General features: G+C 43.9%; 1 protein-coding gene across 3 annotated transcripts in view; it reads right to left on the bottom strand.

The window, feature by feature from the left end:
• SGCG (sarcoglycan gamma) overlaps nucleotides 1-26,905 on the bottom strand; it is a 162,811-nt gene that overhangs the window by 100,393 nt on the left and 35,513 nt on the right. The window contains exon 1 of one of the 3 annotated variants that reach the window (XM_075266075.1): nucleotides 5,646-5,794. The exons of 1 other annotated variant lie outside the window; for it this stretch is intronic. The gene's annotated coding sequence lies outside the window, so the exon portion shown is untranslated. Of the gene's footprint in view, nucleotides 1-5,645; nucleotides 5,795-26,905 lie in introns of those variants that run through there. One more of the 3 variants, XM_075266076.1, reaches the window with a different exon arrangement.

The following is a 26,905-nucleotide window of genomic DNA, read 5'->3' on the forward strand; positions in this document are numbered from 1 at the left end:
ACTCCGGTGATACAACTGAAGGGGATCTGATCCGTGATCATAGTACGATAATAGTGACTTTCAAGACCCACCATAAACAATACCTATATACACAAGAACAATAAAATACAGTGATGATACATATAAGTAAAGTTACTTGATCACAGTCATCTAAGAAGACCACCATGTTGGTGATGGCAGTACTTTTGCACAAGCCAGGACCTATCTCAGGTCATCCGATAGAGTTTGTGTAAGACAATATGGATGGAACCAATCTCCTAGCTAGACTATATCCAGGAATAAAGTGACATAAGAAACTGAAATAGTCATGAAGGTCAGAGACCCAGACCCAGATTTACTATTTTGGTTATGACTAGACTTTGACTGGGCCAGAGTCAGAATCCAAAGAGTCAGATGGTAGCAGGGTCTGGATGGTTCCATGATGTACAGTAACTTCTGTATTTCTATAGATTCTACAGTATGACATGTACAATAGTTTCTATATTTTTGTGGACTTTAAAAAAAAAAAATATTTCTGAGATATCCATAAACTCGTGCAAAAGACTAGATATCTATAACAACATACGTGGCATAACTAAAGTCTTGTGGGCCCCGGTGCAATCTTTTGTCCGAGGCCCCCTACAAGGAATTTTCGATAGTGATGGTTACAGGTGCTAAGGAGTTTAATCCACCTTAGTCTGGTTCAGGTAATCTGTGGGTCTCCTTGGCTTATGGACCAGATGGAAGCTGCAATCTCAGTACTGATGCCAGTGCTTATGGGCCCCCTAAGGCTCCTGGGCCCCGTTGCGACTGCACCCTCTCAAGTTACGCCACTGACAACATGGTCTGCAAACAGTGATAACAACTGCGCGACATGTGAACAAAGCCATTGACCTGCCCAAAACCATTAACCCCTCCTTTCCCATTTTAAAAAGAACACCCACATATTCTGGAATGTGACCCATAAAGGCTACGTAGGGAGAGTTCGTAGATGCCGCTTGTCATCACCAATCCTGGACATTTCACAGTACGTGTTTCCCATTTTATCCTGAACACGGTCACATAATACTGGACACCAGAGCCTATGAAATGATCCCTCAATGGAGATCATGTTTAGCCAAACATTCCAGTACATGTGACATGCAAATAACACACTGAGAATAACACACAACTACTGCAGAACCTCTTTCTGAAGAGCAAAGGGGAAATTCATCTTCGCCATTGAATAAGTAATATGAAACCTTTCCAACATTCTCATGATGATCAAGATGTTCTGCAGCAGCTGTTACAAAACTATATGATACACACTACAGCTGATGAAAAGAGAAGGAGAGCACTTGGGGACTGATTTATCAAGACTGGTGTTTTCCATGTCAGTCTTGGCAATCCTGGCCTAAGTGGAATTTAAAGGCGTTTTCCAGCCCCAAGTCAAATTTTCAGGCTGGTGACCTATCAACAGCAAAGGTCAGTATGTGATCTATCAGGGTCCAACACCTGAATCCTGCACAGATCACCGTTCTAGCAGCCTCCGGATGTCAGACGCTGAGAGTAGAAGCTACATTGCCGCTCTGCGACTACTGTGCCGGTCCTATTGCTATTCTGTAGGTAGGTCACAGGTGTGAAAATTCGATTTTGGGCCTAATTTATGACGAGGTGGCAGAGAACTGGTGTACATGATGATAAATCTGACAGGGTCAATGGCCCCCTGTCACGACCCTCTTGAGGAACGTGGTGTGCAGGGTACAGAAATGAAAAAGTCATTTGCACAAAATTCTGATTTGCACAAAATTGTGACTTTTTTCACACAGGGAACGCTGGTTAATGTTTGTGATACCGTAAATTGCTGCAAACTACAACAGGGTTAGGCTTGGCTCACACCTGCACCTGGTCTCTGTAAGGGCATTCTGTTCGCCAGCAGCGCTTTCCTCCCTTTTCGTGTGGAAACCGAATGGAAACCACGCGGACCCCATTATAGTCTATGGGGTTTGTGGGTTTCCTAAGGTAATCGCTTTTTTATGTGGACTAGGTTTCCATTCTGGGGGTCCCCAAGAGTACATAGCTTATTCTCCTACACGTCTCAAACAGTCTAAGGGGCGGGACTAGCTGGACAGTAACAGGACACAGCGCCATCTACCTGTCATGTGACAACATTTCTGCTAAACATAATACCGCTATTGCTTTTATTCAGCGGATTGGTCAAATGATGCAAATATTTTTTAGTTTTAATTGCCTACAAATGTAAATATGGTTATTTTCAAACCCCCTTTAAATGAGAGGATTTCTGTTCATCTTGGCTGTGTACCTTACCATTGCAACGATTCATCATGTTTAGTAAGGATTCTACCTGGAAAGTGGGCCCAGTTTTTAGGATATTTGATCACCTATGTGATGTTCTCTCTGATAATGCCATTGGCTGTAGGCACAAAGACATCATTAAATTATTATATTATAGTATATGGAAATTGTTATAAATCAGTATACTGTCCATAGCCCTATAGAGGACAAGCTCAATGGACCTGGATTAAGAAATCCCTATGTTGAACACTAGAGGCGTCTCTTGAAGCCCCTGGAGCCCAGTGAGAAATCTGTAACAGGGTCTTGTTTACCATGTTCTATCTGTAATATGGGTGTCTTCTTAGATTGTAGAGAGGCTGCAGGGCCCCCTCAGACTGCAGGGCCCAGTAACAAATGCTAACTCTGCAGCCCTTATAGCTACGCCATTGCCACCACCCAACCCAGGGATCTAGTCAATCCATCTTTCGACTAGGATAAAAAAAAACTGAATTTTTGACCTGGGTAAGAGAAGTCCAAGCTGCGTTTCTGGTCAGTAGGGTGACTTGGAGGCCCATCTGGAATTGGGAACTGTTTTTATAACTCTTTTTGCATTGCACTGCATTTATAGCCTCATCTCTAGACATGTTATGGTAGTGAGGAGTAAGAAGATTTGTCATTCATAAGTTATTTCCTTCTATGGACATTCATAACTGGTCTCAGTGCTGTGAAAGCCAAGCGGTGATACAGATCCTAGAAGTGGACAAAATGACATTCTGCCCTGAAAGTAGCTGCCAATAATAATAATACTAGGTCAACACAAAAAGTTATGTTATTGTGACGCTACATGCACAGCGAGAGCTAAAATGCAGTTATAGAAGGACTAAGCTACTTAAAAGGAGCCTGTCACCAGATCCCAGTATATGAACCCTGCCCTTCAGAAAGATAGGTTAGGGTCACCAGACCCCAGTATATTAACCGAGCCCCGCAGATAGATAGGTTAGGTTCACCAGACCCCAGAGTATTTACCCTGCCCTGCAGATAGATAGGTTAAGGTCACTGGACCCCAGTATATTAACCCAGCTCCGCAGATAGATAGGTTAGGGTCACCAGACCCCAGTATATTTACCCTGCCCTGCAGATAGACAGGTTAGGGTCAGCAGACTCCTGTATATTAACCCAGTCCTGCAGATAGATAGGTTATGGTCACCAGACTACAGTATATTAACCCTGCCCTGCAGATATACAGGTTAGTGTCATCAGATCCCTGTATATTAACCCTGCCTTGCAGATAGATAGATTATAATCACCAGACCCCAGTATATTAACCCTGCCCTGCAGATAGATAGGTTATGGTCAACAGACTCCAGTATATTAACCCTACCTTGCAGATAGATAGGCTATGGTCACCAAACCCCAGTATATTAATCCTGCCCTGCAGATAGATAGGTTAGTGTCATCCGATCCCTGTATATCAACCCTGCCCCGCAGATATATAGGTTAGTGTCACCAGACGCCAGTATATTAACTCTGCAGATAGATAGGTTAGGGTCATCTGAATCAAATGGTATTTTCCCCTTGTGATCTCGGCCTCTATTGCTTTGACATTATAACTCCCTCATTGCTCTATAAAGCTTATTTGCTTATTGACACAATGAGTGATATCTCAGCAACAAAGGCAGCGATTCACAAAGGGAAAAGACATTGTTAGGCAGTGTATTTTATGGCAATCCGTCACCTGCCGAGCAATGACTTTTGATGTCTTAATCTGCTGTATTATTCAGATTCCTTTCTAAGCATACATTTGGGTATGAAACTGTTAAAGAAAAAAACAGGATTGACAAGCTCTGGAAAACCGTGTCAGAGCCAATATGTTTCGCAGACACAAAACCAAAAAATGTTGGTGTGGAAAATGAATCATAAAGGTTCTAAGTAACGCTGAGGCAAAAGCATTGGCAATATTCAACTAAACTGATCACTCCACATGCCGCCATACATACGGTCTTAAAACTGCCAGTATTAGGATGTTATGTGGGGTGCCGCAAATTGAACTTTTAAAAAAAAAAATAATAATTTGGCGCAGCTGTTTACAGGAGACCCCCTGACGTCAGCATTTCCGTAGCTATAATTGACATGTTGCCATTTGCAAAAATGCTTATGTTTTTAAAAATGCAGATTTTTTTTCTGCAATGTGTGGAGATGGGATTATCTAGAATCTTATCCATTTTGCAGGTACTCTACAACGTTGTGGTTCTGTGTAAAGCCCCAATGTAAATAAACGTCATGTGATGTCGCTACCACAAGACATGTCACCTATACTGATGTATCCAAGGAATGGCAGGGACATCTGGAGATCAACCAAGGGATGGGACGGACATGGCTAAGCGGCATGTCAACAGAGAACTGGCAAGATACTTAGTCATTGGTAACTTTTTTTCAACCCATTAAAACATTGCTCAGGGCGGGTTCACATCTGCGCCCGGTCTCCGCTTTCTGGGCTTCCGTCTTCTGCCGACAGGAGACGGAAACTCGGCAGTTAGTGTCCGCCCGTGAGCCCCTGTGAGCATCTTCGGATACAAAGTCCTGCATGTCCGACTTTGTGTCCGCTTGAAAAAAATGGTTTCGCCGTGGAGAGGCAGAAGACGCTCACGGGCACTCAAATGAAAAGGTCTGAAAACTGACTGCCGGGTTTCCGTCTCCTGTCCAGTTTCTTGGGCAGAAGATGGCAACCTGAAAGCGGAGACTGGGCGCAGGTGTGAACCCGCCCTTAAAGGAATTGTCCAGGAATTTTTAGTACTTGGGGGATGAGGCCGGAGAAAGTGAAACATTAAAAAAGTAACTCATAGATGTCACTGGTTCCTTTGCTTATTCTGAGGTCTATGAGCGTTCGTGTGTGGTGACGACTTCCATCCCTGGTACAAGCTACACCAGACAGTTGCGGGGGACAAAGAGTCGCTGGGTATGATTTTTTTTTAGGTTTCACCTTTCCCAGCCTCCTCATAAGTACTAAGGTTCCTGGACAACCTCTTTAACATAAAAATCTTACTAATATAGTCTCTATAGAGCGCCATGGACTTAGTCTACATCATATTGATATACAGGACCATAAGAATTTGCAGAATCCTGACATTACCTGCAATACTTAAATTCAGTTTTAGGAGCAACATGTTACTAAAATATTATTAACATAAGTACAAAGTATTTTCCGCCTGTAGTTCTGCAATCGATCCTTCCCGGGACATGCTGAGAGTTGTAGTTCCACAACCGCAATAGACTATTAATCAAGTATATATTATCCCAGAGGTTACAATAACAGGTAGAACAATCCCAATAGCCTGATACAAAACACTAAAGACTGTATATATAGCATTGAAGATAGTAGAAGAATAACCAACCTCTGCCGTCTGCAGCTCACTTTCCTGCTGACTGTATCGATAAAAAACAAAGTTTAGTAAAGTTTAATGCAGACGGAGTCTTGTGTCTTCAAGATCCTCACCGCCTACGGACCGGGAGTGGAAGATATTTTAAGACAGGCCAAATATCAGGGAGGCAAAATGCATTCACATGTTTGGCTGCCTGGGACATTCCAGCCCTCTGCAGCCACATACTCAGCTAAATATACTCTCATAGTGTCGCCGGCTCCTTCCCTCCATATGTACAAGCCTCCCCGAGAACACAAGGCAAGAAATGACAACAGACGTCAGGCTGATGGAAATGCGTTTCCTTACACAAAGGATACTTTACGAAATAGACATAAGAGTTAGTCTGGAGAGAAAAAGTGGATGCTGTAAGAATGGAAGAAATGCAGTTTCTGGAACATAAAGAGCACTTTGCAAGTCAGTCTTACATTGAGAGGACTTTTATATTGTGGGATGATGTCAAAATGGACCTGTCAGAACATAAAAGAACTGCTCGGATACCCATATAATGGTAGCACGTCTGTAGGTACATACTAAATATCTGATACAGAAAAGCAGGGCTGGCTATACCCACCAAATATACCCTCATATGTATACCTATACCCACCAAGTACACCCTCCATATATGTATACACATAGCCACCAAGTATACCCTCCATATATGTATACATATCCCCACCAAGTATACCCTCCATATATGTATACATATCCCCACCAAGTATACCATACATATATGTATACCATACCCACCAAGTATACCCTCCATATATGTATACATATCCCCACCAAGTATACCCTCCATATATGTATACCCATACCCACCAAGTATACCCTCCATATATGTATACATATCCCCAAGTATACCCTCCATATATGTATACATATCCCCAAGTATACCCTCCATATATGTATACCCATACCCAAGTATACCCTCCATATATGTATACCTATACCCACCAAGTATACCCTCCATATATGTATACCCATACCCACCAAGTATACCCTCCATATATGTATACATATCCCCAAGTATACCCTCCATATATGTATACCCATACCCAAGTATACCCTCCATATATGTATACCTATACCCACCAAGTATACCCTCCATATATGTATACCCATACCCATCAAGTATACCCTCCATATATGTATACATATCCCCACCAAATATACCCTCCATATACGTATACCTACACACATGGACAAAATTGTTGGTACCCCTCGTTTAATGATAGAAAACCTCACAATGGTCACAGAAATAACTTGAAAGGTAATAATAAATAAAAATTGTTGACAAGACACAAAGCTTCTGGGAGAATGTCCTATGGACAGATGAGACAAAAATCCAACTTTTTGGCAAGGCACATCAGCTGTATGTTCACAGACGGAAAAATACATATCTTGAAAAGTACACTGTCCCTACTGTGAAACAAATGGAGGAGACTCTGTTATGTTCTGGGGCTGCTTTGCTGCGTCTGGCACAGGGTGTCTTGAATCTGTGCAGGGTACAATGAAATCTCAAGACTATCAAGGGATTCTAGAGAGAAATGTGCTGCCCAGTGTCAGAAAGCTTGGTCACAGTCGCAGGTCATGGGTCTTGCAACAGGATAATGACCCAAAACACACAGCTAAAAACACCCAAGAATAATTAAGAGGAAAACATTGGACTATTCTGAAGTGGCCTTCTATGAGCCCTGACCTAAATCCTATTGAGAATCTTTGGAAGGAGCTGAAACATCCTATCTGGGCAAGGTCTCCTTCACACCCGAGATAACTGGAGCAGTTTGCTCATGAGGAGGCCAAAATATCTGCTGAGAGGTGCAGAAGTCTCATGGACAGTTACAGGAATCGTGTGATCGCAGCGATTGCCTCAAAAGGTTGTGCTACAAAATATTAAGTTACAGGAACCGTCATTTCTGTCCAGGCCTGTGTCATGAGAGTTGTTTTTTTTTTTAATTCAGTTGAAGCGAAAATCAATGTCTGACTTTTACTTGTTCATTTTCATAGAATTTTTATTTATTATTACTTTTGTCATATGTAGAAGAGGTAACTTCAGAAATTGGTTAAACTGTTGCAATGTGATATCGCAGAAGACTAAATTAAAATCAATGAAAAGTGATTGAAAAATGTTTTTCCAATGGTTTTTGTTCATGTCCATATCCTCCAAGCTTATGGAGGAATAACTTAAAGGGATCTTATCATTGGATACCTTTTTTTTGGACTGACACGTAGGAATAGCCTTAAGAAAGGCTATTCTTCCCTGCGCCACCGTTCGGTAGAAATCCAGGTTTTCTTCGGTATGCAAATGAGTTATCTCACAGCACTGGGGGCGGTCCCCAGCGCTCAAACAGCACTGGGAATGTCTCCAATGCTGCGAGAGAACTCTCCAGTGATGCCTCCATCTTCTTCTGAAACGCCTTCTCCCTGTGTCTTCTTCCGTCCTGGGTTTCAATCTTCTAGGCCTTTGGCCTCAGGCAGAGACGACTGCGCATTTCCACGGCCACAAGATGCAGGCAGAAGACAGAAACCTAATATGGAGACCCGAACGCCGGTGTGAACCCAGCGTTAGTAGATATTCATGATAGAACATTTCTAGGGCGGGGGCGGAGCCTGACCGGGGAACGAGATGGCAGCTTGATTTGCAGCTCTGCCACTCGAGTATCCGAATCCATCTCCATCCAGCGATATTCACAGCGCACAATGGTCAAACCTGGGAGAGACAGATCGCTTGGGGCTCCAGGCCCCTCCAGAACCCACTCTTCCCAAGCTGGAATGCATAAATTCCTCAAGAAGAGCTCCTCAAAGACCCTGGAGGACAACATGGCGCCTGATGATAGCAGCAGTGCAGGGGAGGCAGCTCCTGAATCCGACGTTGACAGCTCACTACCTGATTTAACTACCGCTCCTACACCCGCACCTATTTCAAGGAACTACCTGAAAAAGGCCTTGGCTAGAGCGCTAGCTCAAGCAATAGCCCCCGTAATGACGGAACTCTCGGAGCTACGCACTGACATGCAAGCTATCGGCAAACGCGTAGACAAGCTTGAGTCTACACAGACCATCTTAGTGAAAGCCTCTAAAACCAGCTCGAGACTCCTAGACCTTCATACAGAACACTTAAACAAGGCTTACCTGATGCTGGAGGACGTTGAAAATAGAAATCGCCGCCGAAACGTAAGGATCCGTGGCCTATCGGAGCAGGTCCTCCCTGCCGACCTCCCTGCCGCTGTTTCGACCATCTTTGGCAGACTTCTCTCCTCAGACTCGAGAGGCACCGATACCCCCTTTGACGCTGCCCGTATCGAACGGGTTCACCGAGCTCTACGGCCAAAACCTGGCCCGGACGATCCCCCGCGCGACATCATCTGTGCCCTCCTCACATCCTCAGACACCACGGCGATTCTGAAAGCAGCAAGAGACCGACCTAAGTTTGACTACGAAGGCTCTCCTTTACACTTCTATCAAGATCTCTCCCCTGCCACCCTACAGAAGAGGCGACTCCTCAAGCCACTACTTGATGTCTTACGTGCTAGGAATATACAATACTCCTGGCTGTTCCCTTTCGGCCTGTCGGTCCTTCGCAATGGCAAACGGCACAATCTTTACTCTCCCGCTGACCTAGATGGCCTCTACCTAACCCTGGACATACCTCCGCTGGACATCCCATCCTGGCTCCCAGTGCAGGACCCGGTTCCTTCTTCTCATCAGTTGATCCCTGCAGCCTCTCCTCACACTCCGGCCAAGACTAAATCCCCTGGCCATAGAAGAGCTACACCGAAGCCCGGTTCGAGTCTGGGAGCCCTATCTTTTGGCTAACTCTACTACAATTCCCTCTCCAACCTGAACTGTAGTATATTGTTGGCTCATCTTCGCCTTTCACAAGCTTTATGGACCTATGCCGCTCCTGATAGGTGTAGTATCATTGAATTCCCACCGTCGGTAGTTTGTTTAATTGTGAGCTTACTTTCTCTGTTTGCCTCTTTCTCTCCCCCTGGTTCATTTTAATGTTTCATATCCCTCGGTTCTATATTACAATATGTGTATATTTTTTTTTTTTGCTTCTCACACATTTGACGTTTTATATTTCTCACATCTTGTCCACTCCACGTATCTCCGTTTAATACATCTCCCTCCTTCGTTACTTTCTACTCCTCCCCCTTTTTTTTTTTTTTCTCATTTCTTTTTCCCCCTTTTTTTTTTCCGCCGTCTTTCCCGCCTCTCATTTCCTGCCCCCTCTTAATATTCATATTCTCCTCCCTCCCTGGCTCTTCGTCCCCATAGACTGGCTTCCTATATCTCCTCCTATCTCTCCTTCCCTTCCCTTACTCCCCTCCCCTTTCCCACCCCCCTTTTTTTCCTCCTCCCCCTCCCTCCCCCCCCTACCCCACCCGAGCCATTCCCCCCCCCCTCTCCTACCGCTCCACTCCTTACCTTGTACCTCCTCCCTCCCTTACTCCTCCTTTCTTCTTCCCAAGATCCCACTCGCGCTCTTCCCGCCTTGCCTCTTGATGACGTTTGCCTCGCGGCACTTTCTCTGACGCTGCCTGCCCCTGCACGCTCCTACACGCCCACTCTCCTACTACTTCCGCTGGTCCCGCTTTCACTTCCTTCCTCTCCTCTACACACATTGTCCTCGCAGGACGGCCTCACCGACCTGCTGGATATACTGACCGCTCTGCAGGACTTGTTGCTGGCACCTCCGCGGTGCTCCGAATCTCAGGTCTCTTTGTACTTTCCCTATCACTGTCTTTCACGTCGCTACGGAGCTCCATGTTTTTAAGGAAAGCCTCATGGTCTGGTGCCCCGCTCAATGCACTCGCAATGCCTTTCCTGATTCGTATGCTATATGGGGTTCTAGTTCATGGTCTCTGGGACTCACTTGATATGGTGATATAACCCCCTCCCCTTACCCCCCCCCCTCCCTCGTATATAACCCTTCCTACCTGCCCACCTCATGACTACGTAACATCCTTCTGTCCCTTTTCGCTCTCTGTCCCATGTTTCCTCCTCCTACCCCCCCCCCCCCTTCTTCACTTTTCTATAGTTTGTGAGTTTCTGGTTGTTACTGGATGCTCATGAGTCATCATTGAATTATTTTGTTACTGTATGTAAGGCTGAATGTAAGGCTCTTGTCCGACGCCTTAATCGATGCACTCACACACTTGTTGCTTAAAACCAACTGACCTAGGACTGACTGACTGGGCTTTGGACAGGAGTCTTAACTTATACATATATTCTGTGTATTTTGGCTATACATTGCACTTACAGTCCTATGAAAAAGTTTGGGCACCCCTATTAATCTTAATCATTTTTAGTTCTAAATATTTTGGTATTTGCAGCAGCCATTTCAGTTTGATATATCTAATAACTGATGGACACAGTAATATTTCAGGATTGAAATGAGGTTTATTGTACTAACAGAAAATGTGCAATATGCATTAAACCAAAATTTGACCGGTGCAAAAGTATGGGCACCTCAACAGAAAAGTGACATTAATATTTAGTAGATCCTCCTTTTGCAAAGATAACAGCCTCTAGTCGCTTCCTGTAGCTTTTAATCAGTTTCTGGATCCTGGATAAAGGTATTTTGGACAAACAATTCAAGTTCAGTTAAGTTTGATGGTCGCCGAGCATGGACAGCCCGCTTCAAATCATCCCACAGATGTTCAATGATATTCAGGTCTGGGGACTGGGATGGCCATTCCAGAACATTGTAATTGTTCCTCTGCATGAATGCCTGAGGATTTGGAGCGGTGTTTTGGATCATTGTCTTGCTGAAATATCCATCCCCGGCGTAACTTCAACTTCGTCACTGATTCTTGAACATTATTCTCAAGAATCTGCTGATACTGAGTGGAATCCATGCGACCCTCAACTTTAACAAGATTCCCGATGCCGGCATTGGCCACACAGCCCCAAAGCATGATGGAACCTCCACCAAATTTTACAGTGGGTAGCATGTGTTTTTCTTGGAATGCTGTTTCTTTTTGGATGCCATGCATAACGCCTTTTTTTTATAACCAAACAACTCAATTTTTGTTTCCAAAATGAAGCTGCCTTGTCCAAATGTGCTTTTTCATACCTCAGGCAACTCTATTTGTGGCGTACGTGCAGAAACGGCTTCTTTCTCATCACTCTCCCATACAGCTTCTATTTGTGCAAAGTGCGCTGTATAGTTGACCGATGCACAGTGACACCATCTGCAGCAAGATGATGCTGCAGCTCTTTGGAGGTGGTCTGTGGATTGTCCTTGACTGTTCTCACCATTCTTCTTCTCTGCCTTTCTGATATTTTTCTTGGCCTGCCACTTCTGGGCTTAACAAGAACTGTCCCTGTGGTCTTCCATTTCCTTACTATGTTCCTCACAGTGGAAACTGACAGGTTAAATCTCTGAGACAACTTTTTGTATCCTTCCCCTGAACAACTATGTTGAACAATCTTTGTTTTCAGATCATTTGAGAGTTGTTTTGAGTAGCCCATGATGCCACTCTTCAGAGGAGATTCAAATAGGAGAACAACTTGCAATTGGCCACCTTAAATACCTTTTCTTATGATTGGATACATCTGGTTATGAAGGTCAAAGCTCACTGAGGTTACAAAACCAATTTTGTGCTTCAGTAAGTCAGTAAAAAGTAGTTAGGGGAATTCAAATCAATAAAATGATAAGGGTGCCCATACTTTCGCACCGGTCAAATTTTGGTTTAATGCATATTGCACATGTTCTGTTAGTACAATAAACCTCATTTCAATCCTGAAATATTACTGTGTCCATCAGTTATTAGATATATCAAACTGAAATGGCTGTTGCAAACACCAAAATATTTAGAACAAAAAATGATTAAGATTAATGGGGGTGCCCAAACTTTTTCATAGGGCTGTATATATTGAGTTGTTACTTACTCTCCATATGTATTTCATCCTCCTCCCCCCCCCCCTCTCCTACCACCATTTTTCTTTTCTTCCCTCTCCCTCGACCCTGTGCGCTGTAATTTTACATCTCATAGCTTGTCTTAAATGGAGATGGTACACTGGATACGATTTTTGATCAGGACTTACCCTCCGCCTCGTAACAACTGTAACCTGCATGTTGTTACCTACACTCACTTTTTACCCATTAGTGGATACGCAAATCTATTCCACTACTTTTTAAGTCTTCCTTGGTGGTGTCCACCACACAAGCAGACTCACTGAAGCTGACCTCGCATCTTCCTCTGTGAACTCCCTATCCTGTCCCCTCCCCCTCCCGTGTCCTTCCCGCGTATCCGTCCCATCTTCCCTCCCCCCTTTACCCCTCTGATCCCATCTACTTCGCTTTCTCCCTTCTCCGTTCCCTAACACCACTTCCCCTCCCCATATCCTCCCCCTCGCTCCTTTCTCTTTTCTTCCCTTTTCCTCCTCCTCTTTCTCTCTTCTTTTTTCGCTTCGCATCTTCCTATTTCCTCCCCCCCCCTCTCTTCCTCATTTGACGATGGCCCACCTTCACTGCTCCTCTTTCAATGTGAAAGGTATCAATTCCCCAGCCAAGAGGCGTCATGTCCTATTCCTTCTACAGAAATTAAAAACAGGAATTGCATTCCTACAAGAAACCCACTTTAAGGAAGGCCGCATCCCGACCCTTCCTAAAAATCATTTCCCCCTGGCATTCCATAACCCTCACCCCAAATCTTCTTCGAAGGGTGTTTCCATCTTCCTCCACAAATCAGTCCCTTTTACCTGCTGCGCGCAGTATGCGGATGACGAGGGGAGAATCCTGTTCCTCAAAGGCACCATTGCATCCCAGAAGTATACGCTTGCAAACTTGTACGCCCCCAATAGCGGCCAGGTTTCATGGATCCTTGACGCCTTGCAAACTCTTAAATTATTCGCTGAAGGCCCAATACTCCTGGGTGGAGACCTAAATGTTGCCCTCCACCCGCAAAGGGACTCCTCCTCCTCAACGCAGGTTTTCACACAGCGAGCACTTGGTAAACTTATGTCTGCGTTTCAAGAAATGCAGTTGGTAGACGCTTGGCGTATTCAGCATCCGACCACTAAAGATTTCACTTTCTTCTCGATCCCGAGTGGATCCTTTCACAGACTGGACTATCTCTTTGTCTCTAGTTCTCTGCTCCTGAGTCTTGTCTCTTCCCGCATTGACAGTATCACAATTTCTGACCATGCACCGGTCCTCCTCACGCTGAAGCTTACTCACCTGCCTCGTCCCCAGTGGACTTGGCGGCTTAATGAGTCCCTCCTGGACTCCACTGAACATTGCGATTTTCTCACGACACATCTGGAGGAATACTTTAACCTTAACTCAACCCCAGACGTCAGACCTGCCTCCATTTGGGAAGCACATAAGGCCTATGTACGAGGTATTCTGATTTCACTGGCCTCCAAGGTAAAAAGGGCTAAACAAAAGGAGATTGATGATCTTCTTAGCACTATAGCGGATATTGAACGACTACGGAAGAAGTCGAAACGTCTGATCTTACAAAACGACCTGGATGTGGCACGAAACAAGCTCAAGGATATTCTTAACTCTAGAGCTGCCAAGCATCACCTTCATTACAGAAAACTCCTGTACGCCCATGGGGACAAGGGAGGCCGGCTTATGTCGAATCTCATTAAAAAAGAAAAAGCTAAATCCTTCATATCCTCAATTCGAGATCCGAGTGGCAAAACCCTCACCCGCACCCCCGACATTGCTTCGGCCTTTGTCCGATTTTACTCTTCTTTATATAATCTACGGGATGAGGACACACAGCTTGACAGGGTTGGAAAAAGTAGCCTGATTACCCGTTTTCTGGATTCTCTTGTCCTCCCCAAACTGTCCAAATCTGAAGTGTCGTCCCTCCTTGAACCCATCACTCTTCAAGAGATCAATGACACAATGAGCAGCTTTCCCATAGGAAAAAGCCCTGGTCCGGATGGGCTTCCACTATTCTACTATAAAAAATTCAAAAATATTCTGGCCCCACAGCTTTTGCAGCTATGCAATGCTCTCTTACAGGGGGATTCTCTCCCGAAGCAAGCGCAGGAAGCGCACATTACTCTCATCCCCAAGGACGGCAAAGACCCATCCTCCTGCGGTAGTTACCGCCCTATTTCATTACTGAACGTTGACTTGAAGATCTGGGCGAAGATTCTTTCCCGTCGCCTTCACTCCCTTATTCCTACCCTGATTAATGACGAACAATCGGGGTTTGTCTTTGGTAGAGAAGGCAGGCACAACACTGCCAGACTTCTCCCCTTAATACATCGAGCACACTCCTCATACATTCCTCTAGTCTTTTTAGGTGTTGACGCTGAAAAGGCTTTCGACCGAGTCGACTGGCAATTTATGAAGGCCACCCTAGAGAAATTTGGCTTCCCATCTACTTTCACTAATGCTATTTTCTCCCTTTACAACTCCCCTACTGCCCGACTTAGAATCAATGGCACATTGTCCCCCAGCTTTGCGATTACCAACGGCACACGGCAAGGCTGCCCCTTATCTCCCACACTCTTCGTTCTGGTCATGGAGACTCTGCTTCAAAGAGTCAGACAGGATGACAGGATTAAAGGTATGGAACTGGTTGATAGATCATTCCACTCCACAGCTTATGCCGATGACGTCCTTTTTATTGTTACGAATCCTGAAGAAGGTCTCCCTGCTCTTGTAGACGTTCTCGCTGAATTCACCTCAGTCTCGCGATACAAAGCTAATCTATCGAAGTCAGAAGTTCTTAATATTTCTCTTCCTCCACCTAGAGCAAAGAAACTCAAAGCCGCTACCCCCTTCACTTGGTCTGACACTTCTATGAAATATCTTGGCATCTTCTTGACCCCCCACATCCGAGACCTCTACGCTAGAAACTTTCCCCCACTCATCGACGAAGTCTCCAGATCACTGGTGTCTTACTCCACGTTACCTCTGTCTTGGTTTGGCAGAAAAAACTTGATCCAGACTTATATATTACCCAAGCTCTTGTATAAGATAGCGATGCTCCCGATCTCTCTCCCACCTGCATTCTTTACGTCGCTGAAGAGTATCTTCACCAAATTTATTTGGAGAAATAAAACTCCAAGGATTGCTTGGGAGAAATTGACGGAGAAAAGAGACTCCGGTGGAATCGGTCTTCCCGATGTTCGGAAATACTATAAAGCAGCTCAACTGGCCTGGTGGCTGGAGTTGACAACTCCACTTCATTCGCGCCTACCTCTTACCCTGCTTTCATCACCCACCCAACCCTCCCCGTTACCTGGTTTGTGGATTCCCTCCTCCAAACCAAGGAAACAACTCCTCTCTAACCCCCTTCTCCACGGCCCTATGTCCATCTGGATGGAACTTGGTCATGATTTGGCACCTGCCCCTTCTCCGCTCATGTCATTGGAAGCCCTCCCGGATCTTGTAGGCCTTGACGGTTCCCCTTTTCGCCCCATGTGGTCCAAACTTGCTAACTATACCCTTAGAGACATCATGACCCCAACGGGCTCCCTTCGCCCTCTCACTGATTTACTCGCTCTATTACCAAATTTCCCCTTCTCCTTCTTACATGAACGCCATCTGAAAGCCTCTCTGGTGCTCTTATCACAAAAATTCGCGCTCAGAACCAAATTGACGGAATTTGAAAAGCTTATGGATTCCAGAACCGCTCTCCTTCGGAAAACATCGCGTCTACTTCAACGCTATGTTGACCCGTTTAGCTACAATAAACCGCATTTCATATCTGCCTGGGAATCGGATCTCGGTATTTCATTCTCGGATCCAGTTATCGATACCATTGTTCAATATTCCTTTGGACCCTCCAGATGCATACGTCTCCAAGAGTCCCACTACAAGCTTCTGTCAAGGTGGTACCGCACTCCTTCCTGGTTGTACTCTAAAGGACTCGCTACCACGAATGTTTGCTGGAGATGCGCCCAAGAGGAGGGAACTTACCGACATCTCTGGTGGGATTGCGCCCTCATCCAACCCTTCTGGAAGGAGGTTGGGGACAAGATTAGATCACTTGGACACCCACTTTTTGAGATAACCCCTGCTATGCTGTTTCTCTCCGCTCCATCACCGGGATATCACCCCTCAAAACACACCCTCATATCTCACCTTATGGCCGCGGCGAAAACACTCATTCCGCTCCACTGGCTCCAATCCACCCCCCCTACCTATGCACAATGGATGAACAAAGTAAATCTTGTGGCTAGATTTGAAGAGCTTCTTAGCTGGTCCAATAGGTCCCATGACATATTTACACAGATATGGTCTCCCTGGCTGTCTCAAAGGTCATAACTATCTATCTATCTGACTCTTTCCCCTAATGTTAAATCAGGGTCCTTCGTCACCCTCCCTTTCCTTCTCTACTTATGTTCTGTCTTGCTCGTTTTTCTCTCTTCTCCTCTCTCTTCTTCATCCCTCCTCCCTTTGTTGCTCTTCGCCCCCTCCTCCGAAATCTTCTACAAGGCATACACACCATAGAGAAAGCCCATGGGACCAATTAAAAAAGAAAATAAGTGGTTGCTTTCTTCCAGACACAGCGCCACACTTGTCCATGGGTTGTATCTGGTGTTAAATTGAATAATACTGAGCTGCAGTACCGCTCACCACCTCTGCACAGGTGTGGCACTGTTTCCATGCATGTTTTTCTAATCAGCCCTTTAATCATTTCTGCAAGGCTTCCTCACCTCCTTACATGCCCCTTGGCTCGGAAGCGAAGGCTACAATTTGTGCTAATCATTTGAGAAACGGTAAGACAGAAATGCGAGTTATGAAGGATTCGCAGGTTTCCCCTAGGGCAGTCTAAAATAAACAATAATTCCCGGGAGTTTTCTCTAAAAATAAAAATTTAATTTCTATACCGATGCTGCGAATGTGTAAAATCGATGTCTTACTAAATTGCCAGAACATCTGCAACACTTATAAAAATATACCGTATTTTATTCTCATGCAAAAGTTAGCAAAACATTGCTGTAAAAATAAAAACACCGACATAATAAAAACAATACCGTCAAATTGATGTTCTCCCCGGCCAGAGAAGGAAGAGTCTCTCTCCACCAATTACAGTTATCACCATAGCACTGTGCGCTCCACGGGAGCTTCTACTTACTTACATTACAAGCCAGGGCGCTCTATTAAGCCAACCACATGCAGATTGTTCAGGCAAGTTCAGCCAGTTAGGGATCGTCTGATTAATCACGTATAGTATTGTACGCCATAAGCGAAGAGCAAAAAATGCAGCGAAAGAAGTTTTAGCAAGTTCAGTTCATGATGGTGGTAAACAAAGGGATAAAGTACTGAACGCTGCAGGGAGTTCTTTGTTTCCAAAAAACTCTTTCCAATCATGCGGAAAGGAATATGGAATTGAGATGTAGCATGGATCTGATTACCATATTACGGGGCGTGTACAGTCTGCTTTACCCATAGGGCATGTGATGCATCTGTAGCGTGCCCCATGCCTGATGGCAGCACCAATTTTGTCAAACACAAAAAAAGCTTGACTCATCTCCGCTGGGCTCCAGTATGACGGTTACGCTGGAGCCCAGGAGAGATGGGTAATACTGCTTTGTATGTTGGATTGCCTCCCCTGGGCCTCCGCATATGGGTGCAGATACAGTTGAATACTATATAACAGGGGCCCTCATCAGATTCACGAATCCTTCTCCTGTCTCCCCACAGACTAAGGCCCCTTGAAGATGACCATGGCGTGGTTCAGTGTGCTGTCTGGGGTTTTTCCCTGATAGCACACTAACCCATTCATTTCTGTTGGACCACGCACACGACTATGAATTGCATGGTCCCATATGCGCGCCGTAAAACTCAGAACAGGTCCTATTCTTGTCTGCTTTTGTGGCCTTGTTTCCGCAGCTCCTAATCATTGAATGAATGGGGCTGTGGAGGTATGGCTGGTGCACGGTCGGCACATGGATGACATCTGTGTGCCACCCGTGCCGTTTGATCACGATCAGTGGTACACTGGTGCATTGCCAGTAAATTAGACATTTTTTGATTGATAGCACACGGACCCATTCATTTCTATGCCTCCATATGCACAGCCATATATTTTTATAGCCCCTGTGTATAGGGCCGTGAGCCTGGGGCAAAAATCAGGACAGGTCCTGTTCTTGTTCTTTTTTATGGCCCGTGGTCAATGACAACAGTGAATGGAGCAAATGGAAGCATGGGTAGCATATGGGCATCATCCATGTGCCATCCACGCTATTTACACAAAAAGGGAAAGATACAACAATGTTCCTCTCTTCCCATTCCACATCTTGGACCTGCACAGAAATGGTCACCTGGCGAGCTCTCTGTAGGTTCTGAAGACAGAGAATGAGGAAAGTATCTGTAATTGTTTTCGGGGTTCTGCTTAGGAGTAGGTGTAGGGAATCTGTGAACATCAACCGGCATAACCGACAAGATTTTGTTCACCTCAGTTATTTTGGTTTGGTTATTACAATATTTATGAGGTTCTACCTATAGTTTGGTTTGGACTAAACACATCCAAATCGGAACTACTTCAAACCCCAGAATTTAATAAGTAAAGGAGCAGGGGAGGTGATCAAACAAAAAAAAAAAAAAAAACGTGCTACTCACCTTCCCTGGGCTCAGGCACACTGGATACGCTGGAGCCCAGGAGAGGTGAGTAACAGTGTTTTGAATGTTTAATCATCTCCCCTGAGCCCCTCCGCTTATTATAATCTGGTGCCTCTTCAACCCCTGAGTATGATTGCAGTTTTACTTTAGCCGTGTTCGGTGTGAACGAAACCACCCGGTGAACTTGCCCGACACAGAGTCATAATGTAAAATGGGCATAGTTTATAAGACTGTGTGACCTAAATAATCATCATTAATTGTAATTGAAGTAAAATCCCCAATTAATTGTAATTTTGATCTAGATCCTAACATACAGTTACACATATATTGTAAGATTTGTATTATGACTCTCAAAGAAACCTTTCACTCATACTGTACTTCCATGCTAATCTGGTGTGGATATAAGATGTGTGCTCCTTATTCAAGAGAATCCTCCTCAAAATGGGAGAATATAACATTTTCACACCGAATGATGAGTACCCTGTAAATTATTGCTACCAAAAATGTATGGAGTGAGTATGAACAATATACCACTTCTGCAGGGGTGTAACTTAAGGGGTGCAGAGGGTCCGGGGCCCAGAAGCCTTAGGGGGCTCATAAGCACTGACATCAATATTGAGATTGCAGGTTCCATCTGACCCATAAACCAAGGAGACCCAGAGATTACCTTAACCACACTAAGGTGGATTAAACTCCTTAGCACTCGTAACCATCACTATCAAGAATTCACTGTAGAGATGAGGTAGTGGCCCCTGACAAAAGATTGCACTCGTGTAAAAGGCCGCAGTAAAATGGCCGACAGTTGGCGGTTTTGGATGAAGATGCGGTACAAGAAGACAGAGGCATCGTTGGAGAGTTTTCGGGCAGCACAGGGGATGCCCACTGTGCTGTTTGAAAACTCATTTACATATGGAAAAAAGAAGAAATTTCTCAGGAACAGCGGTGTGCATCAAAAAAGAAAAGTAAGAGAAGAATAGCCTTTCTTAAGGCTACTTAGTGAAAAAAGGGATTCTAATGATAGAATCCCTTTAAATGGTTTTAGGGAGTATTATTAAAACTTATGCTCTGAAAATACTGTCGTCTAGTTATAGTTAAGTACAGAAAGATAGTATATGTAATATAGAGAGAGTAGTACATGTAGGATCAGTACAGTGCATGAACAGGGGAAAGCATGTACGGACCATGTAATTATAGTATAGAGCAGTATAGTACATTAAGAATAGATACAGAGTAGTATAGTAAATGTCACTGTGAAGGATATCACTTTGCCAAGCTGCTTGGCACACCTGCGATCACTTTTCTCACCGTACACTCATGCTCCGTGACTGCTTGAGTTCATAGGAGAATATAAAACAAGCATTATAAATTTTATATATTTATTAACCCGAGTGGGTCGGTACTAGCCACTAACATATATGGAGTAAACATCAGAGGAGTGTCAAGCAAATACAGGTAAAAGTACAATACAATACAGAAAATAAAATGGAATCAAAAAAATTAGAAAATAATAATACCAAACAAAGTTATGGTCTGGTTCACTGGGGGCTCAGTCCTAGACCTCAGGGTGCTTCCTTAAGTCAGTAATAGAGCATGCGTCCCCTACACGCTGTCCAGGAACAAGTATAGAGGGTCTTCTTGTGCAGAAGGGGCACCCCAGGTAACCACTAGTTGCCTCCTTGCTGAGAGACACAGAGTCAGTATAAGGTTAGCGTCCAACCACAACTCCTTTCCAGATAGCACTCTCCTCTTCCCCCCACTGCAGGATCTTGAGAAAGAGGGATGTCTTCCTGGCTGCAGGAAAGATGTGTGTCTGGGGTTGAACTCAGGATCATTAGCCCTCTCACTCCCTTGACAACTGTTGTCCAGGGGTAATAAACTGAGAAAGATGTATAACTGAGGGTCTCTCATCATCACAGTCATACAGGAAGATAGCTGTACAATATATCTATATTGGTCATCTTGTGATTTTTTGAAATTTTCTCTTTTTCATGTTTTTTGTGATATCTTGGGAGTCTTCAGAACCTGCCTATTGTGTCTGATCACTAACGTTATACTAAGAAGTATGCACACTGATAGAATAGCTAGACATATACAAGACAGGATTTGGCAGCGGGCTGACGTACGGCAAAGTTAACAAATCTATACCAAACCCTGCAAACTTCTTCCTTGATTTTGCCTAAGCCAAGCTTAGCCCCCGGTGAGTTATGCCTGTATTGATTTACATGAGAAGTGAGCACTCGCTGCATTAATATTTGCTGTACACTACAATAATTACATTTCTTCCCAAAGTCACTGCAAATATAATTCATCACAAGCAACATGCCAGCTATTATATGAGCCGCCATTAGTCATGAGCATTGTCACCGGCCGCCCAACCATGAGTTCATTTTTAATAGTAATGAAGCAAAGTCACGGAAGAGGAAACAATTGCCCTTATTTCTGTAATATCTGACTGTCATACATGTCCGGACTGAGTTATAGGTTGCCATATTTATGACCCTGATTTACAGGAGTGGTATGAAATTCTAAAAATAGATCTACTGCTATTTTTTTCAGAAACACTGCCACTCTTGACCAGAGGCTAAGTCTGGTATTACAGCTCAGCTGAATATTTTTGAGAGGAGCTTAACTGCAATACCAGACAAAGCCCAGGGACCGGTGTGGTGCTGTTTCTGAAAACTAAATCTCATATCACCACTTTACTTGCAATAACAGAAAACATAAGTGCCCACATAATATCTTTAAGACTGAGGCCTCACATTGTGGAAACGCAGCTTTTTATGTTACAGATTTTGCTGCGGTTTTTTGAGCCAAAGCCAAGAATGGGAATGGGAAATATATAGGAAGTTCTTATGCTTCTACTTTCTGCTCAATCCAGGAGTGGATTGGGCAGAAGAGATGGCTGAAAAAACTGCAATAAAATTTGCAACAAAAAATGCTGTGTTTCTGCAAAGCAGGGCCATAGCGTAAGCCTCCACGTTTCGGAAATGTAGCTTTTTTTGTTGCAGATTTTGCTGCAGTTTTTTTTTGAGCCAAAGCCAGAAGTGGATACAAAAGGTAGAAATATTGGAGCTTCCTATAATTTCTCAATCCTTTTGTAGATATTCTTGGCTTTGGCTCAAAAAAGCACAATAAAATCTGCAACAAACAAAGTTACAATCCTCAAGGGTGCTCAAGTTACAATCCTCAAGAGATGAGTGAACAGTAAAATGTTCGAGATTCGATATTCGTTTTGAGTAGTCCCTCAATATTCGACTACTCGAATCAAATATCGAACCCCATTATAGTCTATGGGGGGAAATGCTCGTTTCAGGGGTAGGCAACTTTCGATCAAATTATACTTACCAAGTCCACGAGTGAGGGTCGGGCTGGATCCTCCGAGAAGTCTTCTCCGTGCAACGTCCCCGCGGCATCTTCCAGCTCTGAATTCACTCTGCCAGGCATCGGGCCTGGGCAGAGCCGACTGCGCATGCCCACACTAAAAGCGGACATGTGCAGTCGGCTCTGCCCAGACCCAATGCCTGGCAGAATGAATTCAGAGCCGGAAGACGCCGCGGGGAAGCTGCACGGAGAAGACTTCTAAAGGTAGGACAAGAACCAGCGTTGATTGGTCGACTGTATAGCATTCGGCCAATCAATGCTGGTTCTGCATCAAACTTTTCCATTCGAATAGCGAGTGGTACTCGATCGAGTACGAGTATTTCGAATACCGTAGTATATAGTAGTATATACCTACTCGATCGAATACTACTCACTCATCTCTACTTGTGAATATAACAAACTTTGTAATATATATATAATATATATAGGGGTCTGAGTGAGAGACCCCTTCTGACACTAGCGTACCTTTAAGATAAGACTCAACCACTGCACAGAATGAGAGAATAAATTAAAAACATTCTCCTCCACCCTACCCTCTCCATAGACTTTGATGTGTGAGCTGAATATGGTGACAAACTCTATGTAAATAAACAGTCCGAGTGAAGATAAGAAGGAGAAGATCAGCTTAATAGGTGGAGAAAGAAACAGATATAATACAAAGTTCCTTATAATCACCTCCACTAGTCATCTATGCACACTGTTTTATAACTGGAGGTACACTTTAGGCTGGACAACCCCTTTAAATTTTTCACCTTCGTTCAACTTTCTCCTCTGATATCAAGTTCATTTGAGTACAGCTTACACAAAACTTCTTCTGTAATGAGAATGTATTTATATAGGCTGCTTTACTTCTTGGATCAATGTGCATAAAAGACGAATGGACACGGTCACCACGTCTCTCCTGGTAAATAACGTATTGATTACTCGCTCTTCTTCTATCCAGAATCTGGTGACCCTTGAACACAAACACCATACATGAAAAAAATTACCTTGTTTATTGCAACGCATGGAGCAATATCAATTAACCCCAGGAGAGTTAGACTAGAGATAGTCAGGGACCCTATTAGTGCACCATATATCTAGTTTCGTCTTTTGTGTCTCACACCGATACAGAGTGTTAGATCGGGCGGCCTATCTAGATTATTTATAAAGTAATAAGGGAGTTCAAAATGTACAAACTGAACATCTAGTGCATTCTTGTATCACTTCACTTATGGTCTCCTTAGTATTTGGAGAAGAAATTACAACGTCCATATCATGGAGAAAACTATATGCCCTGATCTGGTAGGTGCGGCCCAGAATACCCATATGTCCTGAGATGAGTGTAATGCATAGAGGGATGTGGACCCACAATGTCACCTAACCGGTTTGACTTTTGGTTGCTCCTGAGGAAAGTGATCCAATGGTTTTCTCCCTTTAACCCTTGTACAGGGATCAGGTCTTCACTGCAGGTAGACACCATGTCATTACTTTTAGGATTAGCCTGGTGTAGGTGATGGCTGATCCAGTCCGGTTGGGAGACACCAGTACGTAGAGTAGTCGAGGGCTAGTAGAATTTGTTCATCCCAGTAATCAGGAAAAGGTCACGGCTGTCAAATTAGAATCAGATCTAAGGTCAAATTGCCTTAAAGGGGTAGTCCAAGATCATTTATTTTGTATTTTAAGCTAGGAAAGGTGAAAAAAATAAAAAAATAAAATAAACTCACCTGTCCCGGGTACTCCGGTGCCTCCAAGCATAGTCCAGTCCTGCTGCTCCAAAACTCCTGCGGCATGTGACCTCTGAGGTCAATCAGTGTCTCAAAGGGGTAGTCCCATCTCCTAACTATACTTGTAGCTTATGTAAATGGAAGACTTTTCCTAAATATATTGCTTTAGAAATGCTGCTTTGTTTGCCTGCTATGTGAACTTATTCCTTCCATTGTTTACACAGCGTTGCTATAACCACGGACTTGTGAGATAGAACAAGTGACGTCACTTACTCAGTGCCGGCAGGACAATCAGTTCAGCTAATTGCAGTTTGCTGATAAAGCCTGGTCTGTTATCTCACTATGTAAACACACAGATAACACTGAGTCCATTGTCTACAAACATAAGGGACAGGTGAATATGTTTTGGGTTTTTTTTTTGTTTGTTTTTTTACACCTTCCCTGGCCTAACTTAAAAAATAACAATCTCTTTAACTTCTTAACGGTCACATTAAAATTGCAAAACCCCTCCCAAAAACATTGTTTTTATTGAAGATTTATAACTGAAGCTCATAGAGTAACATCTCACCCCCCCCCTCAGTCTTCCAGCATTCATAACATTTTAAATCTTATTTCAATGTAGCCTGGTATTTTGGGGTACATAAAGATTTTTTTTGTGGGGGTATATAAGTTTATTTATGGCATACACATTGCTGTATATTCTCTTTTTTTTTACTACTTTTGCACACTGAAACCTTTATTTACACAACATTATTAGAATTTGTTTGTGTGTCGCCGTATTCCAAGAGCCATACATTTTTTTATTTTCCATCGACATGGCAAGGCATAATTTTGCAGGGGGATGGGCTAAGTGAGTTGGGAAGGGCTAGCTATGGGAAGAATAGCTAGGGAGACAGGGAGGGGGTGTTAGGGAGGGAGGTGAGGAGGAGTGAGAGGGGGATAGTGTGAGAGCCTACAACTACCAGAATGCATTGTGGTAGGAAGCTACACTTTATAAACAAATGCAGAAGATGCTAGGACTTTACCACAGAAACCCAGAAATCACTCAAAACACTGCTAAAGTTATATGGGTGCACTTATTAACTCATTAATAGCAATAACAGACCTACTAATAATTTTTGCCTGGAAAACCCCTTTAAGATTAGGGGAGAGCACTGGGTCTTCATTGCTAGAACAGCAGATGAAAGAGACCATCGTCTAGGACATCAGCTTCTTGGAGAATTGGTCTCATGGCCAGCCTTTGCCTAGCCAAAGAACATTTGTTGGAGACAAGATGCTTGTAAGTGTGGCCCCTAGCTTATGGTTTTAATGGGGAGAAACATGGAGGGTTCCAGCGATTCCACTTCTTGTGATATGTAAGAATCTGAGATCTGGCATAATACCATAAAAAAATAAGATGGGGAAAATCCTATTAAATTCCTAGCTTTGGTATTGGGTTGACCTGTCCTATGATCTCCTATTCAATTTGGCAACAGTGAATGTGACTGACCAAAGCACTCACTGAAGCTCCACCCCTTGGACTCTTTAGAGTAATGTACACACATTGCACTTCCTGAAAAAACGTCTCATCGGGACGCTAAACAAATACAAAATTACAAATTTTACAATTGATTTAGTAATGGAAGGCTTTATACTATATGTATTTTTATGCTAAACAATAGTCACCAACCATTCTTTTTCTCCCCATGTTTTCAGCTTGATTTTGTCAGCAGAAAATGACTATATTTGTGGGTGGATCTGACGTTTCCTTTCAACACAAACAAAGGAGGGACTGGAGTAACATTCGTGAGCGGAGACATTAACAGAGACGAAACCTAAGCTGCAGACGTAGAATTCCAGCGGTATCAGAAACCATTTGTAGCAGGCTCACGCTGTTAGCTATTAGCTTATGATTTTAATGTAGCAGAGTGTTTTGCGAAACAGAGACCCAGCTGAGCGTAAAGCGATGTTCTCATTGTTCACATCATCTTCATCTCTAAATTTATACTTAAAGTGATATAATCTGGTGTTATGCTTAGTCTATGATAACTATGATAGACTATGATAAATAGCACCCCTGGGATCTGTTAGTTTTAGGCTAGGTGTGCTTTGAAGAGGGATCTGAAAGCTGCATTTAAGCCTCGCACTAGTCATTTCATATGTATGGACACAAGCACAAGAATCCTATAATGTACATCTGGTAGTAGAGATGGGCAAACCAAGGAACTCTGGGGTCACGTCTTGTGCCTGACCCAGGCTTGTCTCTGACTACGAACTTTGCTGCCTCTTAGGCTAGGTTTGCTTTGAAGATCGATCTGAAATCTGCAGAGAAAAGCGTTTGTTTGGTAGTAGAGATGGGCGAACCGTGGTACTCTGGGGTCACGTCTTGTGCCTGACCCAGGCTTGTCTCTGACTACTGAATCCTTGCTGACTTTTAGGCTAGGTGTGCTTTGAATAGGTATCTGAAAGCTGCTGAGAGAAGCGTTTATTTGGTAGTAGAGATGGGTGAACTGTGGGGTCACGTCTTGTGTCTGACCCAGGCTAGTAACTGACTACGAACTTTGCTGCCTCTTAGGCTAGGTTTGCTTTGAAGATGGATCTGAAATCTGCAGAGA

The sequence above is a fragment of the Leptodactylus fuscus genome, chromosome 2 (genome assembly GCF_031893055.1).
Source record: "Leptodactylus fuscus isolate aLepFus1 chromosome 2, aLepFus1.hap2, whole genome shotgun sequence".
In the NCBI taxonomy this organism is placed as follows: domain Eukaryota; kingdom Metazoa; phylum Chordata; class Amphibia; order Anura; family Leptodactylidae; genus Leptodactylus; species Leptodactylus fuscus.